We start from the raw sequence: 6,255 nt of genomic DNA, 5'->3' as shown, positions 1-6,255 counted from the left end.
TATGTTATTCCCTCCTTAAGCCAAATCTTATGAGAATAAAATTTACTCATTCCCTCTCACCTTCCCTTGTTTCCCCTCCACTGTGAGAGCCTTTTCTTTTTTGTTTTTTTTTTGTGAGATAAATTACTCCATTCTACCTCTCCCTTTCTCCTTCTCCCAGTATAATCCTCTTTCACCTCTTAATTTTATTCTCCAGATATGGCCCCTTCATCTTCAACTCATTCTATGCCCTCTATCTATCTATCTATCTATCTATCTATCTATCTATATCTATATATACATATATGTAATTTTTTCCCTCCAACTATCCTAATACTGACAAAGGTCTCATGAGTTATAAATATCATCTTTCCATGCAGAAATGTAAACAGTTCAACCTTAATAAGTCTCTTATGATTTTCTCTTTCCTGTTTACCTCTTCATGTTCCACTTAAATCTTGTATTGGAAAGTCAAATTTTATATTTAGCTCTGGTCTTTTCATCAAGAATGCTTGAAAGTCCTCTATTTCACCAAATGTCTATTTTTTCCCCTGAAAGATTATACTCAGTTTTGCTGGGTAGGTGATTCTTGGTTGTAATCCTATCTCCTTTGCCCTCCAGAATATTATATCCCATGCCCTGCGGTCCCTTAATGTAGAAGCTGCTAAATCTTGTGTTAGTCTGATTGTGTTTCCACAATACTTGAATTGTTTCTTTCTGGCTGCTTGTAATATTTTCTCCTTGACCTGGGAACTCTGGAATTTGACTACAATATTCCCAGGAGTTTTCCTTTGGGGATCTCTTTCAGGAGGAGATCAGTGGATTCTTTCAATTTCTATTTTGCTCTCTGGTTCTAAAATATCAGGGTAGTTTTCCTTGACAATTTCTTGAAAGATGATGTCTAGGATCTTTTTTTGGTCATGGCTTTCAGATAGTCCAATAATTTTTAAATTATCTTTCCTGGATCTATTTTCCAGGTCAGTTGTTTTTCCAATGAGATATTTCACATTGTTTTCTAATTTTTCACTCTTTTGGATTTGTTTTATAGTGTCTTGATTTCTCATAAAGTCACTAGCTTCCAATTGCTTTATTCTAATTTTTAAGGAAGTATTTTCTTAAGTAAACCTTTGGACTTCCTTTTCCATTTGGCCAATTTTTCTTTTTAGGGCATTCTTCTCCTCATTGGCTTTTTGGATCTCTTTTGCCATTTGGGTTAGGCTATTTTTTAAGGTGTTATTTTCTTCAGTATTTTTTTGGGTCTCCTTTAGCAAGCTGTTGACTTGTTTTTCATGATTTTCTTGCATCACTCTCATTTCTCTTCCAGTTTTTCCTCTACTTCTCTTACTTGCTTTTCAAAATCCCTTTTGAGCTCTTCCAAGGCCTGGGACTGATTCATATTTTTCTTGGAGGCTTTGGATGTAGGAGCTTTGACTTTGTTGTCTTCTTCTGGTTGTATGTTTTGATCTTCTTTGTAACCAAAGTAAGATAATATAGTCTGACTCTTTTTGCGAGGTTTGTTTATGATCCTGGCCAATTTTCATTTTTGATACAGTAATTTGGTTTTGTTCTTTCTTTTTTTATTACATTCACCAAGTGTTTATCTATTTTATTGTTTTTTTCATAAAACCAACTCTTAGTTTTATTTATTAGTTCAATAGTTTTCTTAATTTCAATTTTATTAATCTCTCCTTCGGTTTTCAGTATTTCTCATTTGTTATTTAATTGAGGATTTTTAATTTGTTCTTTTTCTAGTTTTTAGTTGCATGCCCAATTAATTGATCTTCCCTTTCTCTATTTTATTCATGTAGCATTTAGAGATATAAAACTTCCCCTAAGAACTGCTTTCACTGCATCCCATAAATTTTGGTATGTTGTTTCATTATTGTTATTCTCTTGGATGAAGTTATTGATTGTTTCTGTGATTTCTTGTTTCACCCATTCATTCTTTAGGATTGGATTATTTGGTTTCCAATTAATTTTTATTCTATCTTTCCATGGCCCTTTATTACATATAATTTTTATTTCATCATGATCTGAAAAGGATACATTTAATGCATTGGATTGTGAGGTTTTTATGCCCTAGGATGTGGTCAATTTTTGTGTATGTGCCATGTACTGCCAAGAAAAAAGTATATTCCTTTCTATTCCCATTCAGTTTTCTTCAGAAATCCACCATATCTAACTTTTCTAAAATTCTGTTCACCTCCTTAACTTCTTTCTTGTTTATTTTGTAGTTAGATTTATCTAGTTGAGAAAGTGGGAGGTTAAGGTCCCGTACTAGTATAGTTTTGCTATCTATTTCTCCCTGTAATCCCCTGAACTTCTCCTTTAGGAATTTGGATGCTATACCACTTGGTGCATATATGTTCAGTAGTGATATTACTTCATTGTGTATGGTGCCTTTTAGCAGGATGTAGTTTCCTTTCTTATCTCTTCTAATAAGATCTATTTTTGCTTTTGCTGTCTGAGATCAGGATTGCTTCCCAAGCTTTTTTTACTTCACCTGAAGCATAACATATTCTACTCCAGCCTTTTACCTTCATCCTGTGTGTGTCACTCTGTTTCAAATGTGTTTCCTGTAAACAACGTATTGCACGGTTATGGTTTTTAATCCATTCTGCTATCCACTTCTGTTTTATGGGAGAGTTTATTCCATTCACGTTCACAGTTATGATTACTATCTGTGTCTTGTCCTCCATCCTATTTCCCCCTTGTTTATGCATTTCTTTCTCCTTTCTCTGTTTCCCTCCTCACCAGTGTTTTGCTTTTGACCACTGCCTCCCTCAGTCCCGCCTTCCTTCTATTAGCCCCTTCCCTTTTCTTCTCCTTTACCCTTACTACTTCTTCCCTTCCTTCTATCCCCCTTCCCTTTTCTTTCCCCTTTTCCCTCCTACTGCCTATAGGGCAAGTTAGATTTCTATACCTAACTAATTATGTTATTCTCTCCTTGAACCAAATCTAATGAGAGTAATGTTCAAACAATGCTCATTTCTCTCCCTTCTTTCCCTCTACTCTAATAGGTTTTTGTGCCTTTTGCTATAATGTAATTTACCCTTGCCTGCCTCTTCTTTTCCTTTTCTCCCAGTACAATCCCTTAATTAGATCTGATTAATCCACTTACTTAGATTCATTTAACCCACCTAATTAGATTTTTTTTTATCATTACATCAAAGTCAACTTATACCTACCCCCTCTGTCTATGTATACCCCCTTAAAATGGTGTGATAACAATACAATTCTCAAGAGTTACAAGTGTCATCTTCCCTTGTAGGGGAACAGTTGTAAACAGTTTGCCCTTATTAATAACATGTTGTTGTTGTTTTCTGTTCTGTTTATGTTTTTATGTCTCTCTTGAGTCTTGTATTTGAAGATCAAATTGTCTGTTGAGCTCTGGTCTTTTTATCAGGAAGGTTTGGAAGTTCCCTATTTTGCTGAATGTCTATTTCCTCCCCGAAGGATTATACTCATTTTCACTGGGTAGCTGATCCTTGGTTATAATCCAAGCTTCTTTGCCTTATGGAATATTTTATTCCACACCCTCCAGTCTTTTAATGTAGAAGCTGTAAGGTCCTGCATAATTCTGAGCGTGGTTCCATGATATTTAAATTCTTTCTTTCTGGCTGCTTGCAGGATTTTCTCTTTGACCTGGTAATTTTGGAATTTGGCTACTGTATTCCTTGGCGTTTCCAATTTGGGATCACTTTCAGGAGGTGATTGGTGGATTCTTTCTATGGCTATTTTACCCTCTGGTTCTAAGTACCTCAGGGTCATTTTTTTGATGATTTCCTGAAAGATGCTGTCCAGGCTCTTTTTTTTTCATTGTGGTTTTCAGGTAGACCAGTAATTTTTAAATTTTCTCTCCTGGATCTATTTTCTAGGTCAGTTGTTTTTACCAATGAGGTATTTTACATTTTCATCTATTTTTTAATTCTTTTGTTTCTCTTTGAATGATTTTCGCTTTCATAGAGTCATTAGCTTCTACTTGACCAATTCTAATTTTTAATGAATTGTTTCCTTCTATTAGATTTTGTACCTCCATTTCCATTTTGCCTATTTTCCTTTTTAAGGTGTTCTCTTCAGTGAGTTTTTGTGCTTCCCTTTCCACTTGGCCAATTCCACTTTTTAAGAAGTTGTTTTCTACAGTCAAGTTTTGTCTTTTTTTCCCCCAAGCTATTGTCTCTTACATACCTCTCATTTCTAGGAGTTGTTTTCTTCAGTGTACTTTTTTTTCCAGTTGGCCAATTGTATTTTTTAGGGACTTGTTTTCTACAGTTAATTTTTTTCCTTCTTTTTCTAAGCTATTGACTCTCTCTTGCATACTTCTCATTTCCCTTCCCAATTTTTCTTCTACCTCTCTTATTTGATTTTTAAAATCCTTCTTGAGCTCTTCCAAGAAGGCTTTTTGGGCTTCAGACCAGTTTATATTCCCTTTTGAGGTTTCAGATTTGGGTTTGTTGACAATGTTGTCCTCTTCTGAACTTCTGCCTTGATCTTCCCTGTCCCTGTAATAAGAATCTATGGTTATTGTACATTACTTTTTGCTCATTGTGTTTGCTTTTTCCAGACCTTTGAAAAAATTGAGCTCTCCTGCTGGTGAGCAGTGGGCACTGACCTAAGTCTCTTGTGCTGGGAGTCTGGGGCCTAGTCACTGGGCTTTGTGTGCTGGGGCCTCAGGTGCTGGCAGTTGCAGGCTGTAAGGTTCTGGCAGCTTACCTGCTGTTAGGCTAGAATCAGCAACACTGGAGCTCTAGGGGTAGGGGTAGGGAGTCTGACGCCTGAAGGATGCCTGCTCACCCAGGCCTTGCACTCCTTTCTTTGGCTCCTGCTCACCTGGGCCTTGCAGAGGAATGTTTTGCTGCTGTAAGATGTTTCTCTGCCTAGAGCTTTCCCCCCTGGAGTTGTGTTTCCCAGAGTTTTGCTGAGGCATTGGGAAACTTGGCTGCCAGAGAACATGTTGGGACATGGTGGTTTTCCCAAGCCAGTTTTCACTGGTTTCCCTGCCTATACTGAGGCACACAGGGTCCTGGTGTTGGTGTTTGCCAGCTCCACCACTCTGGGGTTCAGGATCTCCCCCTGGTATGCTGAGGTGGGGCTTTCCACTGGCTTGCTGGGACACCTCCCATTCTGTACTGCTCCCCCTCCCCTAGAGTGAGAGGGGCCTTTTCTGTTAATCTCCCAAGCTTCATTCCTACCAGATTGCTGCACCACATCTGGTGGTGCTGGTTCAGCTATTCCTTGGTTTTTCCTGGGGTAATATTTTCTGGGCTTTCAGAGGTCAATAAGAGAGAGTGACTTACTTCTTATTCTGCCATCTTGGCACCTGGAACTCTTTCTATGCTTTTCTAAAATCCTTGAGCTCACCATTTCTTTTTTTTTTGGGTGAGGCAATTGGGGTTAAGTGCCTTGCCCAGGGTCACACAGCTAGTAAGTGGCAAGTGTCTGAGGCTGCATTTGAACTCAGGTCCTCCTGACTCCAAGGATGGTGCTCTATCCACTGTGCCACCTAGCTGCTCCTTCCTCACCATTTCTTTTTTTTTAATATATATGTGTGTGTGTATATATATATATATATGTATATATATATACACACATATATTTTATTTTTAACATGTGGTTTTAAAACTTTGGGTTACAAATTTTCTCCCTTCCTCCCTCCCTACCCACCCTTATTGAAAAGGCAAGCATCTTGATACAGGTTTTAGATGTGTAGTCATGCAAAATACTTCCATAGTAGTCATGCTGTGAAAAACTAAGTATATTTCCCTTCACCCTATCCTATCCCCCATTTATTCTTTTCTTTCTTTTGACCCTGTCCCTCCTCAGAAGCATTTGCTTTTGATTATCCCCTTCCCCAATCTGCCCTCCCCTCTATCAACCCCCTGCTCTCTTCTCCCTTCCCCCCTTATTTTCCTGTAGGGTAAGATAGATTTCCATATCCCATTGTGTATGGTATTCCCTCCTTAAGCCAAATCCAATGAGAATAAGATTCACTCATTCCCTCTCATCTTCCCCCATTTCCCCTCTACTGTAAAAGCCTTTTCTTATCTGTTTCATGTGAGATAATTTACCCCATCATCTTCTCCCTTTCTCCTTCTCCCAGTATAATCCTCTCTCACCCCTTAATTTTATTTTCCAGATATCACCCCTTCATCTTCAACTCACCCTGTGCCCTCTATCTATCTATCTATCTATCTATACATACATATAATTTTTTCCCTCCCACTACCCTAATACTGACAAAAGACTCATGAGTTACAAATATCATCTTTCCCTGCA

This window comes from Vombatus ursinus, unplaced genomic scaffold (genome assembly GCF_900497805.2).
Source record: "Vombatus ursinus unplaced genomic scaffold, bare-nosed wombat genome assembly UNPS02014449.1, whole genome shotgun sequence".
Classification (NCBI taxonomy): Eukaryota; Metazoa; Chordata; class Mammalia; order Diprotodontia; family Vombatidae; genus Vombatus; species Vombatus ursinus.
This window is presented reverse-complemented; position numbering follows the sequence as displayed.